Below are 12778 nucleotides of genomic sequence, written 5' to 3'. Positions count from 1 at the left end.
AGTCTCCCACTTCAAACTGATGTGGAACCTGTAAGTCAATGGCATAGGTTTCTATCAACTGCTCCCAGATTTCTTTCCTCACGATTTCAAGAAACTTCAGCCGGGCCTCTACCACGAAAGAAACTGCTTCCATTGGTGAACCAGGCTACTGTTCCAGGCCAAGGTCGATTGGCTAGGTTTGGCTGAGTCCCAGTTTTCTCTGTCAGTATCTCCTCACACTAATGTACGGGGGTCTCGTCAGCTTCAGGCAGTAGGGTGGCAGGATTAAGAGTGGCAGGAGGAGCGAAAGTCACTCGATGGTCAGTCAATAACAAGCTCTGGTAGTGGGTCATCTCAACATTAGTCATTCATTGGTCTGGTGGCTGCCGAATCATGCTCTCAAGGGAGTGCTGGGACACCACAGTCACATTCTGGCCCATAGTTAGTTTATCAGCATCTTTCACCAGTACAGCCATAGTTGCTATTGCCCAGAGGCAGGAGGGCCATCCGCTGGCCACAGGGTCCAGCTTCTTTGACAGATAGGCTACTGGGTGCTTCCAGGGTCCTAGGGTTTGAGTGAGGACCTCTCTGGCTATTCCATTTCTATCATCGATGTATAGGTTGAAAGGCTTGTTTAAATCAGGCAGTGCTAGGGCAGAGGCCTGTAGCAGTGCCTTTTTGTGAGTTTCAAAAGCCAATTGATGTTCCTTAGCCCAAATGAACTTTCCTTTTTCTTTTGTTAAGGGGTATAATGGGGCTGCTAAAGTAGCGAACCCTGGGATCTAGAGTCTACAGAATCCCGCAGTTCCCAGGAATTCTCTTACCTGGCAAGGGGTGGTTGGGGTCGGGATCTGTGTCACTGTCTACTTCCTAGCTTCTGTGAGCCATCGTTGCCCATTCTTCAGGGCATACCCCAGGTAGGTCACCTCAGTCCAGCATAACTGTGCCTTCTTAGCCAAAGCCCGGTACCCCAACTCACCTAACTTGGCCAAGATTTTCTGAGGCCCATATTCACACTCCTCATGTGTTTCTGTGGCCACCAAAAGGTCATCTACATATTGTAAGAGAGTGACCTGGGGATTGTTGGCCCGAAAGGAGGCAAGATCTTGATGTAGAGCTTCATCAAACAAGGTGGGTGAATTGTTAAATCACTGAGGTAGTCTCATCCATTTGAGCTGGGTAGATCTTAGAGGTGGGTACTGGTGGAGTGCTGTGCTCACCATCTTCTATATGCTGCAGCTTCGGATGCTTCTTTGCAGCACTCTCTTGGACAGCCAGGATACGGGAGCTGGGCCTAATGGGTGGGAGGAATGGTCGGACCCACTGGGGTGGGGATCATGTCAAATCTTTTCACACTGTGATGTAAGGCTGTTGGTCTGGGTGTGATCCCGGCCCTTCCTCATCCAGCCCCGCTGAGGCACCTTCCTGTGCGCTGGTACCTGGGTGACATGCTCCTGCATGTTTACATTCTGTGGTTGTTCCACGTTGTGCTCAGAAGGAATTTGTTTTATGGTCTAGTCTATTTGGAGTTCTGTAGACATCTTTTATGTTCATGGGCATCTCCTTCTTTAGGTTAAGTAAATTTTCTTCTATAATTTTGTTGAAGATAACTACCAGCCCTGTACATTGAAAACCTTTATTCTCATCTATACCTATTACCCATAGCTTTGGTCTTCTCATTGTGTCCTGGATTTCCTGGATGTTTTGAGTTAAGATCTTTTTGCATTTTGCATTTTCTTTGGTTGTTGTGTCTATATTTTCTGTGGAATCTTCTGCACCTGACATTCTCTCTTTGTTCTCATTCTGTTGCAGATGCTTCTTTCCATTGTTTCTGATTTCTTTCCCAGGATTTCTATTACAGAGTTGTCTCCCTTTGGGTTTTCTTTATTGTATATACTTCCATTTTAGATCATGGATGGTTTTGTTCAATTACATCACCTGTTTGGTTGTGTTTTCCTTTAATTCTTTAAGGGATCTTTGTGCTTTCTCTTTAAGGACTTCTACTGGTATAGCAATGTTTTTTTCTGTAATTCTTTAAGGGATTTTTGTGCTTCCTCTTTGAGGACTTCCACCTGTTTAGCAGTATTCTCCTGTATTTCTTTAAGTGAGTTATTAATGCCTGTTTTAAAATCTTCTACCAGCATCATGAGATAAATTTTTAAAACTGAATCTTGCTTTTTGGATGTGTTGGTGTATCCAGGACTCACAGTGTTGGGACTACTGGGTTCTGATGATGGTGAGTGGTCTTGTTTTCTGTTAGTAAGATTCTTACCTTTGCTTTTCTCCATCTGGTAGTCTCTGTTGTTAGATGTTCTAGCTGTCTCTGGTTGGAGCTTATTCCTCCTGTGGTTCTGTTAGCCTCTGTCAGCATTCCTGGGAGTCCAACTCTCTCCCAAATCCCAGTGGTCAGAGCACTCTCTTCAGACAAGCTGTCCTCTTGCAGGGAATGCACACAGAGGTCTGGAGCTCAGCTACACTTCCTGGATGAAGATGAAGGCCAAAAGGGACCCCATTGCTTCTGTGGACTGCAGGCTCTCCTGCAGGTGCTGATCTGTGAGAGACCTGTGATACAAGATGTCGCTCTCAATTGTGTCCCTAGGTCAGAGCTCTCCCTGGAGGCTGACTCTCATCTGGCGGGGAAGATGCACCACACTTCTGCCTTTTAAAATTCTTTCTATATCCTTCATAGATGCTTGAACCTCAGGATAGGTTTGATGGAGATATCCTCTTTAGGACTTGGATGCTTCAATTTTTCACTGTATGGGTATTTTCAGTTGTGAATCTGTGTTTTAGTTACCATCTACTAAAAAAAATAAAAGCCTGTGTGATTAGGTTTTAGCAATGCACTGATCTATGGGTTTAGAGATATCTCATTAGGAGTCATTTTATTGCTATGTTGATTTAGTGGAAACTATTTAGGATAAGGGTCTTGGCTTCATTACCAGTGTCAGGTGTGGGTTCCATCTCATGACATTGGATTTAAATTCAATCAAACAGTTGTTGGTCATTCCCATAACACTTATGGTTAATGCAGCAATATTTCTTGAAGATAAGTCACTGTTGCAGGTCACAGGGTTCATTGTTATGTGAGATTCTCCTATAGTGTGTACAGTACCTTCTAGAACTATTAATGACAAGCAGTATAGATGAAGCATCTGGGCATTCTCTTTTGCCCTGGTCCAGAACGATGATCTGACTTGACCAGCACCCACCTCACAATGCCTGCCATTTTCAATTTTCAGAGTCTATTAACTGTAATTTTGATGCTTATATGTATGTGTGCTTATATCTGATCTCTGGCACACAGAATCCTGGACAGAAATAAAACTGGACTATTGGTAATACTTTGGAAGTGTGCCTGAATTGGAAAATGCAAGAGTCCTTATGTGGCCATATGGTTCATAGTGATGGCCTTCAGCATCCTCTTCATACAGTATCTTTGGAAACTATTACACTGTGAATGCCATCAGATTGTAAACAAGGACTTGCCTCCCGAAAATAATGGCAAAAAAAATGGTTAAGCCTTGGAATTGAACTGGGAATGAGATAAATTTTGAGATGCTGTTCTCTGTTTTTTTTTTTTTTTTTTTTTTTTTTTTTTTTTTTTTTTTTTTTTTTTTTTTACTATTGGACCAAGGAGGTGTATGAATAATTATAATGTAACCGTTTAATACACAGGAAAGTGATTGAAGCCATCAAACTCAGGTCTCTTACTCCAATATTCCACACTGCAAATGTCATTCTGTTGTGTCAGGTTCTCCAGGCATGAAGTAGAATCCCAGTGGCAAATTCCACAGGCACCTGTGACTAGGCCTTCAAAAAAGTATCTTCACATAATGACACCTTGTAGCAATTGGTAAATTGGTCTATTTTTCTTGAAAAAAAATTGTTCTATTTTTGTTGTTATTGCTCTTAAGGTTTCCGTTCATACTTAAATCCTTTTGATTGCTATCCAGAGTACCTCTATTCTAGGCAAATTATGTAGTTTAATGCAGGTATTTACATATTTTAAACAAAACTCTGATTTTCTTTAATTAGCACAAGATTTGGGCTTCTATTCACAAGGATAAAACTAATACTCTATGATGAAGAATACTTTATAATGAATACCAGCAAGTAGAGCGGTGAGTGAGCAAGCATTGTGCATTCTTTTTGCTCTATATTGTTGTCTTCCAAATAGAACATTCATTGCAGGTATCCAAGTGTGGTATTTGTGTTGTTTTTAATGCAGCATTTTAAATCTAGTTTATATTCTGCCCAAAAAAGCTGAAGCATCTGGTTGAACACCAGCTCAATTTCTCCATGTTTAATGAGAGAAATTACCTCATGTCATCAGAAATAGGACCTTACCATCATGTTATTGATGTAAACAATAAATAGCATTGACAATAGCCTGTAATGTTTAAGGGGTCATATTAGACCTATTTATCCAACAACTCACAAGATGTTATCAGTTCTTGGTAATGGAGATTTTTCTTGGTAGTGTATGATTTCTAGTTGGGGCATTGTGTGCCCCATATATCATAACAGAATTTAAGTAATTTTTATTTATTTTTAGGAAGCTTCTAATGTATAAAATTTCCATCTACCTTTTCAAAATGTCTTCAGTACTAATTTTAGGAAACAACAGTCCTCAATACCTAAGTGCTTTTTTTATGGATAAATATTAGACCAGACCCATTATTTTGATATTCCACCAGATATCATTTTGGAGAAAATTATGGACATTAACACTACAGAATAAATTAGATGAAAATAGAGCATTATTTTGAGTTTCTTTCTAACAAATTGGTCTCCTTTGAAGTACCAGGTCTGATTATGATAGGAGAAAAAATCAAGAGATTAGACCATTGGGAATCTGTATTTCATAGAATTCAAGGCATAAGCATAACTTGTTGGACAAGATTTTTCATTTTACAAAGAGACCCTGAAATAAGGGAGGCACAATATGGCTCAGTGGTTAAAAGCAATTGTTCTTCTAGAGGATCCAGGTACCATTCTTTTCTCCCATGTGTCACTTACAGCAATCTGTAACTATAGTTCCATGGAATTCTATGATCTATTCTGGCTTCTATAGGCACCAAGTATGTATGAGGTACACAATCATTTATGCCAACACTCACACACATAAAGTAAAGTAAATTTAAAGTGCATTATTTCTTTTAAGGAATGAAATTTAAAAATTGCATCTGTAGATTTCCTTTGATAATTTACTCATTTTCATAATATTGACTCAGCCAATCTGTGAGTGGTATGTGCATGTGCCTTCCCATCTTTAATTTTTTATTAAATATTTTCTTTTTTTTCATTACAAGTGTTTTTCCTTCCAGATTTCCCCTTTGGAACCCCCTATCCAATTCCTCCTCCCCTTGCGTCCTTGAGGGTGTTCCCTCACCCACATACTCACGACTTCCAGCCCTGGCATTCACCTACACTGGGGCACCAAACAGCCTCAGGTCCAAGGGCATTTCCTCCCACTGATGACAACAAGATCTTCATTTATCACATATGTGGGAAGAGCCATTCATGTGTACACTTTGGTTTGTAGTCCAGTTACTGGGAGCGCCAGGGTCTGGCCAGTTGCAGTTCTCTCTATGAGTCTGCAAACCCAATCAGATACTTCAGTCCTTTCTCTAGCTCCACCATTGCGGACCCAATGCTCAGTCCAGTGGTTGGCTGCAAGAATTTGCCTCTGTATTTACCAGTCTCTGGCAGAACCTCTCAGGAGACAACCATATCAAGCTTCTGTCAGCAAACACTTCACAGCATTCACAATTGTGTAGTGTATGGTGAATGTATATGGGATGTTTAATATCCACTAACCAGTAAGTATATATGGTGTGTGTTCTTTTGAGACTCAGTTACCTCATTCAGGATGGTATTTTCATGTTCCATCTATTTACTGTGAATTTCATGAAGTCACTGTTGTTAATGGCTGGTTAGTATTCCATTATGTAAATGTTCCCCATTTTCTTTATCTATTCCTCTGTTGAGGGACATCTGGTTGTTTCCAGGTTCTGACTATTATATATACATACATATATATATATATATATATATATATATATATATATATATATATATACATATGGCTGCTATGAACATAGTGAAGCATGTGTCCTTATTACATGTTGGAGCATCTTCTGGGCATACATGCAGGAGTGGTATAGTTGGGTTTTCAAGGAGTAGTATGCCTAATTTTCTGAGTAAAACCACCAGACTGATTTCCAGAGTGGTTGTACCAGCTGGCAATTCCTCTAGCAATGGAGGAATGTTCCACTTTCTCCACATCCTAGCCAGCATCTGCTACCTCCAGAGTTTTTGATCTTAGGCATTTTGATGTGCGGTAGAATCTCAGGGTTGTTTTGAATTGCATTTCCCTGATGACTATGGATGTTGAACATTTCTTTAGGAGCTTCTCAGCCATTTGTGTTTCCACAGGGGAGAATTCTCTGTTTAGCTCAGTTCCCCCTTTTAAAATAGGGTTATTTGGTTCACTGGAGTCTAACTTTTTGAGTTCTTTATATATATATATTAGTCCTCTATTGGATGTAGGGTTGGTAAAGATCTTTCAACAATCTGTTGGTTGGGGTTTTGTCCTATTGACAGTGTCCTTTACTTACTGAATCTTTGCAATTGTATGAGGTCCCCTTTGTCTATTATTGATCTTAGAGCACTAGGCATTTGCGTCATGCTCAGGAAATTTTCTCCTGTACCCAGATATTTGATATTTTCACTCAGTTTCTTTTTTATCCGATTCAGTGTCTCTGGTTTTATATGGAGGTCCTTGATCCACTTGGAATTGAGCTTTATACATGGGGATAAAAATGAATAAATTTTCATTCTTCTACTTGTTGATTGCTAGTTGAACTAGCATCATTCGTTGAAAAAGCTTTTTACCCCCACTAGTATGTTGTAGTTCCTTTGTCAAAGATCAAGTGTCCACAAGTGAGTGGGTTCATTTCTGGGTCTTCTATTCTAGTCCATTGATCTAAGTGCCTGTCAGCAATGGTGCAAAAACCATTCAGTTTTTTTTTATCACTATTGCTTTGTAGTACAGCTTAAGGTCAGGGATGGTGATTCCCCAGAAGTCCTTTTATTGTTGAGAATAGTTTTAAGTATTCTGCATTTTTGTTATTCCAAATCAATTTGAGAATTGGTCTTTCTAACTCTGTGAAGAATTGAGTTGGAATTTTGATGTGGATTCCTTGATTGTGCATATTGCTTTTAAGAAAGATGGCCATTTTTCTATATTAATACTGACAATACACTATCATGGGAGATCCTTCAATTTTCTGAGGTCTTCTTCAGTTTCTTTCTTCAGAGACTTGAAATACTTGTCCTATAGATCTTTCACTTGTTTGGTTAGACTCATACTAAGATATTTTATATTGTTTCTAAAGAGAGTAATTTTCTTAATTTCTTTCTCAGCCCTTTATCCTTTGAGTATCAGAAGGCTACTAATTTGCTTGAGTTAAATTTATATATGGCCACTTTGCGGAAGATGTTTATAAGCTAAAGGATTTCTCTGGTCGAATTTTTGTGGTCACTTAAATATATTATCATCTGCAAATAGTGACTTCTTCATTTCCAATTTCATATCCCATTGAATCCCATTTGTTATCTAATACTCTTGATAGAAGTTCAAATACTATATTTAATAGATATTGAGAGTGTGGACAGCCTTGACTAATCCCTCATTTTAGTTGGACAGCTTCCAGTTGCTCTCCATATAGTTTGGTGTTTGCTACTGGTTTACAGTATATTCCCTTTATTACATTTAGATATGGGCCTTGAACTCCTCATTTTTCCAAGTCTTTTAACATGTTGGGGTGCTGAATATTTTCAAATGTCTTACAGTACCTAACGAAATTATCATGTGGATTTTTCCTTCAGTTTGTTTATGTCGTGTTTTATATTGGTGGATTTCTGTATGATGAACCATCCCTCAATTCTTGAGATGAAGCCTACTTGATCATGGTGAATTATCATGATCGTTTTGATGTGTTCTTGGATTCAGTGTTCGACAAATTTGTTGAGTATTTTTGCATCGATATTCATAAGGGAAATTGGTATAAAGTTCTCTTTCTTTGTTGGTGTTTGTGTTATTTTTGTATCAGTGTAACTCTGCCTTCAAAGAGCAAATTGGGTAGTTTTCCTTCTTTTTCTATTTTGTGGAATAGTTTGAAGAGTAATGGTATTAGGTCTTCTTTGAAGGCATCATTGATTTTTGCATTATTCCCATCTGTTCCTGGGCTTTCTTTGGTTGGGAGACTTTTAATGACAGCTTCATTTACTTTGGGGGTTATGGGACTGTTTAGATGGCTTATCTGATCCTGATTTAACTTTGGCATTTGGTATCTATCAGAAACTTGTCCTTTTCATCCAGATTTTCCAGTTATTTGGAATATAGGCCTTTGTAGTAGAATCTGATAATTTTTTGAATTTCCTCAGTTTCTGTTTGTACTGGCTAGATTTGTGTCAACTTGACACAGCTGGAGTTATCACAGCTTGCTTCTTGGTCATGAGGTTTTTGCAGGAATAGAAACCCTGACTAAGACAAATTGGTACCAGCAGAGTGGGGTATTCCTGTGACAATCTGACCATGTTTTGGGGAGGACTGTGGAACGACTTTGGAACTTTGGACTTGAAGATCCATTCGTTGTTAAGAGCTCTGTCAGATGTTGTGTAGGAGCTTGGAAGTTAATGTTGAGAACAGTGCAGAAGATGGAGGTCTGTTTTGTGAAATTTCAGAGGGAAAATTAAAGACTCTTTTCAGGGCCATTGCTGTTTTGATTGTGAAGATTTTGTAGTTCTGGTTAGCTGGGGCTGAAGAATCAGCTGTGATTAACAAGATACTAGAACTACTAAAGCAAAAACTTTGCATTACTGGGACTATTGATGCTGGTTAGCTGGAGCTAAGAAATTAGTGGTGATTAAGAAGAGACCAGCATCATTGAGGTGACATCATCTGGAAAGCGTTTTCTGAAAGCACAAAGAGGCTGTGTTCCAGAGATAGCCAAGGTTGTACTCCTGCTGCAGCAGGACTTGATAATATGTAAGGGTCACCCAGGTGGTACTGGATTTGAAGGCATGAAGTGGTCACACAGAGCAGCTGAGGTTCAGCACTGGGAGAGGCCATGGAAGGCCATTGGTGAAGGTGCAGCCTCAGTTGCAATTGAAGGCCCAGGACTGAAGGGGTCATGCAGTGTTTTGGAGATGTAAGTACCATGAGATGACCACCAAGAGCAGCAGCAGCAGTGGAGTACAGGCATCTGGAGCCCAGAGGACAATGCATGTGCTACAAAGGGCATGGCTGGAGAAGTGACCCAAGCCCTTGGAGGAGCCCAGAAGATCGTGAGTTGGGTCCCAGACATTGGACGGTTGGAGATTGATTTTTGCTTTGACTGTGACTGTGCCCTGATATTTTCCCTATTGAAGGAAGAAACTGTTTTAGTGGAGCCCACAGTTAAGAGACTTTTAATTGTGAAACGACTTTGGATTTTAAAAGAGATGGATATTTTAAAGAGTTTGAAATTTTAGGAATATGTAAAGACTGTGGGACTTTTAAAGTTATATAGATCTTGGGATGAATAAGAATGTAAGGGTTGAGGCTTACTAGTGATGTGTTTGTGTGTCAAGTTGACAAGGGGTCAATTGTACTGGCTAGTTTTGTGTCAGCTTGACACAGCTAGAGTTATCACAGAGAAAGGAGCTTCAGTTGAGGAAATGCCTCCATGAGATCCAACTGTAAGGCATTTTCTGAATTAGTGATCAAGGGGGAAATGTCCCTTGTGGGTGGTGCCATCTCTGGGCTGATAGTCTTGGGTTCTATAAGAGAGCAGGCTGAGCAAGCCAGAGGAGGCAAGCCAGTAAAGAATATCCCTCCATGGCTTCTGCATCAGCTCCTGCTTTCTGACCTGTTTGAGTTCCAGTCCTGACTTCCTTTGGTGATGAACAGCAGCATGGAAGTGTAAGCCAAATAAACCCTTTCCTCCCCAACTTGCTTCTTGGTCATGATGTTTTTGCAGGAATAGAAACCCTGACTAAGACACTGTTGTCATATCTCCTTTTTCATTTCTGATTTTGTTCATTTGGATTGTATTTCTGTGTTCTCTGGTGAGTCTGGCCAATGGATTATCTATCTTGCTGACATCCTCAAAAAACCAGATCTTGGTGTTGTTGATTCTTCATATTTTCTTTTGTTTCTATTTCGTTGATTTCAACCCTGAGGATAATTATTTCCTGTTTTCTACTCCTCTTGGGTGTATTTGTTTCTTTTTGTTCTAGAGGTTTCAGGTGTGCTGTTAACCTCCTAGTATAATCTCTCTGAAGTGACATTTGGAGTCACTCAGAGTTATGTCTTTTCCTCTTAGCACTGTTTTCTTTTTTTCCAAAAGTTTGGGTATGCTGTGTCTTTATTTTCATAAAATTCTAAAAAATATTTAATTTCGTTCTTTATTTTTCCTTGTCCAATTATCGATGAGCAGGGTATTGTTCAGCGTCCATGTGTATGTGGGCTTTCTGTTGTCTTTGTTTGTATTGAAGACCAGCCTTAGTTCATGGTGATTTATTAGGGTACATAGGATTGTTTTATTCTTCTTATATCTTATGAGGCCTGTTTTGTACTAGTTCTATGGTTAATTTTGTAGAAGGTACCATAGGGTGCCAAGAAGAAGGTACATCAATTTGTTTTAGAATGAAATGTTCTATAGATTTGGATATGTCAAATCCATTTTGTCCATTACTTCTGTTAGTTTCAATGTGTCTCTGTTTAGTATCCATTTCCATGATCTGTCCATTGATGATGGTTCGGGATTGAAGTCTCTGACTATTGTTTTGTGATGTGCAATATGTGCTTTGAGCTTTAATATATTTTTAAAAATTAATGTGGATACCCTAGTATTTGGAGCATAGATTTTCAGAATTGAGAGTTCATCTTGGTAGATTTTTCCTTTAACCATTATGAAGTGTCCTTTCTTACCGTTTTTGGTAACTTTTGGTTGAAATTTGATTTTCTTCAATATTAGAATAGAATAGAATATTAGAGTGGCTGCTTCAATGTGTTCCTTTGGACAATTTGCTTCGAAATTGATTTTCCAGCCTTTTCTCTGAGGTAGTGTCTGTCTTTGATACTAAGGTACATTTCTTGTATGCAGTAAAGTGCTGGGTCTTATCTTTTGTAGGCCTGTTTTGTGGAAAGATATTGTGTAAATTTGGATTCATCATGGGATATCTTAGTTTCTCCATTTATTGTAATTGGGAATTTTACTGGGTATAGTAGCTGTGCTGTCATTTGTGTTCTCTTAGGGTCACTATAACATGTGCCCTGGATATTCTAGCTTTTATAGTCTCTGTTGAGATGTCTGTTTCAATTCTGATAGGTCTGCCTTTATATGTTACTTTACCTTTTCCTCATATGACATTTAATATTGTTTGTTTGCTTTCTGCATTTGGTGTTTTGACTGTCATATGTCAGGAGAAATTTATTTTCTGGTCTAATCTCTTTGGGGTTTTGTAGGTCTCCTATATGTTCTTGGGCATCTATTTCTTTAGGTTAGGGAAGTTTTCTTCTATAATCTTGTTGAAGATATTTACTGGCCCTTTAAGTTGGGAATCATTGCTCACTTCTATACCTATTACCCTTAGGTTTGTTCTTTCAATGTGTTCTGGATTTCCTGAATGTTTGGGTTTAGGAGGTTTTTTGCATTCTGTATTTTCTTTGACTGTTGAGTCAATGTTTTCTATCACATTTTCTGCACTTGGGATTCTCTCTTTTATCTATATTCTATTGGTGATGCTTGCATCTTTCACTCCTGATCTCTTGCCAAGTTTTTCTTTCTCCAGAGATGTCTCCCTTTATGATTTCTGTATTGTTTCTCTTTCCTATTTTTAGATAATGGATGGTTTTTGCAAGTTACTTCACCTGTTTGATTGTTTTTTCCTATGATTCTTTAAGGAGTTTTTGTGTTTCCTATTTAAGTGCTTCTACCTATTTACCTGTACCCTCCTGTATTTCTTTAGTGGAGTTATTTATGTCCTTCTTAAAGTCCTCTATCATCATCATGAGATGTGATTTTTCAATCAGGGTCTTGCTTTTCCAGTATGTTGGAATACCTTGGGCTTGCTGTGGTGGGAGTACTGGGTTCTGATGATGCCAAATAGCCTTATTTTCTGTTGCATATGTTCTTTCTTTTGCTCTCACTATATGGTTATCTCTGTTGCCAGCTGGTATTACTGTCTCTGACTGTGGCTTTTCCCTTCTGCATGCCTGTGTGTCAGTATTCCTGGAAGACCAGTTTTCTCTGGGAAGAATTTGTTTTTGAAGTGCTGTGGTACAGGGTCAGCTCTGGGTGCAGACAGAACCTGGATGGATACTGTACCTGGCTGTTACTTGGTTTCTGTGACCTGATGATTCTGGGTGGGTCCCTCTTGGGCCAGGAATTTAAGCAGAATTGGGTGATCTTATGAATGTTCACAGGTATTTTGGCACTCCTGGGCATTCAGCCCTCTCCCAGACATATTTGGGTATGGAGTGATGTTGCATAGGATCAACTTCATGGGCTGTGACACAGGAGGCGTTTTTGGCACGGATGGAATCCAGAAGGAATCAGTCCATGTATTCCCATTTTGTATTTTCTTCTAGGTTATTTTTTTTTTTTAATTGTGTCTTCTAAAGTAGAAAAACAAGAAGGAAGGCCACGTGAGGATATTTGAATCTCACTTAGATGGGGGAACAAAATATTCATGGAGGCAGATGGAGTGAAGGAACTTTGTAACTTTGTATAGAGTGGATTGG

At 39.1% G+C, this 12778-nt stretch overlaps 1 pseudogene; it reads left to right on the top strand.

Annotated features, from left to right (window-relative positions):
* Nucleotides 1–3197: 3197 nt before the first annotated feature.
* Nucleotides 3198–3500, top strand: LOC147003517 (protein kish-A pseudogene; annotated as a pseudogene).
* Nucleotides 3501–12778: the final 9278 nt, after the last annotated feature.

Source organism: Mus caroli, unplaced genomic scaffold (assembly GCF_978045245.1).
Source record: "Mus caroli unplaced genomic scaffold, Mus_caroli_1 scaffold_8, whole genome shotgun sequence".
Lineage (NCBI taxonomy): Eukaryota > Metazoa > Chordata > Mammalia > Rodentia > Muridae > Mus > Mus caroli.
The sequence above is the reverse complement of the archived record's forward strand: the minus strand, read 5'-3'. Positions and strand labels throughout refer to the sequence as shown.